The following is a 1311-nucleotide window of genomic DNA, read 5'->3' as shown; positions in this document are numbered from 1 at the left end:
AGAGAGAGAGAGAGAGAGAAAGAGCGAAGGATGAATATGAAAGTGGGCCCAACAGGTGATCGGCAAAACAACATTATAACGTTCGAGCGCGTTTAACTACAGCAAACAAACTAAAAGCGCCTCCGACACTAATGATCACTCGCCACAGATAAAACCCGGGCACAGAATGACAGAGCCGTGCGCCGCCCTGACAGCCCCGATAGCAGACCTCGGAAGCATGACCGGCCGTTTGCCTGTACATCAGGCTCGTGCTCACACACACACGCAGGGTACTTGAGTGCTCACTCAGACCGGCGCGCTATTAGGCTTGTCTGGATCCATTTCGTAATTGCTGTGCAACAACTGTCACACACCGAAGTACAGCCCGCACTAAGTAAATGTCACGATCACTCCCTACACCCCCTTCCACTCCTTCGCTTCTCCACTCTCTCATATCCCTTCATCCACACCCTTTCCCCCTCACAAATACACCCCAATCAACAACCTTTCGCTCACTCCAACTGATGACAAAATGACACTAGAATGTTTGCTCACTAAACGAGATCCTCATCCACGGCCCTACTTTCACCGAGTCCACCCCCCCTCTCCAACTGCCACTACCACCGCACACCACCAACAAAACCACTACCACTACAACCACCACTACCGTTAGCATCACACTACCACCAATATCATCACCACTACCATCATCACTACTCAAACCACTACAACGACCACCACTACCACAACAACATCAACAACAATACCAGTACCACTACACACTAGCATTACCATCACCACCACCACCACCACCTCAACCACTACAAAGACCACCCCCATCACTACTACCGCTAGCATCACTACCACCAGCAAAACCACTACCACCAATACCACCACCACTAACGCCATCACTACCCAAACCACTACAACGACCACCACCACTTCCATCACCAACATCACCACAACACCACCACCACTTCCACCACCACTACCACCACCACTGCCACCACCACTACCACAAATACCACCACCACTACCACTACCACTACGCAAACCACTACAACGACCACCACCACCATCACAACACCACCACTACTACCACATACCAGCTCTACCACCCCCACCACCACCACCAAAACCATCACACTAGTCACTACACTTCATTCGTCACTTTCCACCCCTGTGCCCTCTTCGTCACTATGACTAATTTCCTCAATAAAAAGGGCGTTCACTATCTCTCTCTTCCTTTTCTTTCTCTTTCAATCTCTATCTCCCTCTCTATCTATCTATCTATCTATCTATCTATCTATCTATCTATCTATCTATCTATCT

General features: G+C 49.4%; 1 long non-coding RNA gene across 1 annotated transcript in view; it reads right to left on the bottom strand.

Moving 5' to 3' along the window:
* Window positions 1-1311, bottom strand: part of LOC101864521 — a 60409-nt gene that overhangs the window by 57575 nt on the left and 1523 nt on the right. The gene's annotated exons all lie outside the window — the stretch shown is intronic.

Source organism: Aplysia californica, unplaced genomic scaffold (assembly GCF_000002075.1).
Source record: "Aplysia californica isolate F4 #8 unplaced genomic scaffold, AplCal3.0 scaffold00138, whole genome shotgun sequence".
NCBI classification, from domain to species: Eukaryota; Metazoa; Mollusca; class Gastropoda; order Aplysiida; family Aplysiidae; genus Aplysia; species Aplysia californica.
This window is presented reverse-complemented; position numbering and strand designations above follow the sequence as displayed.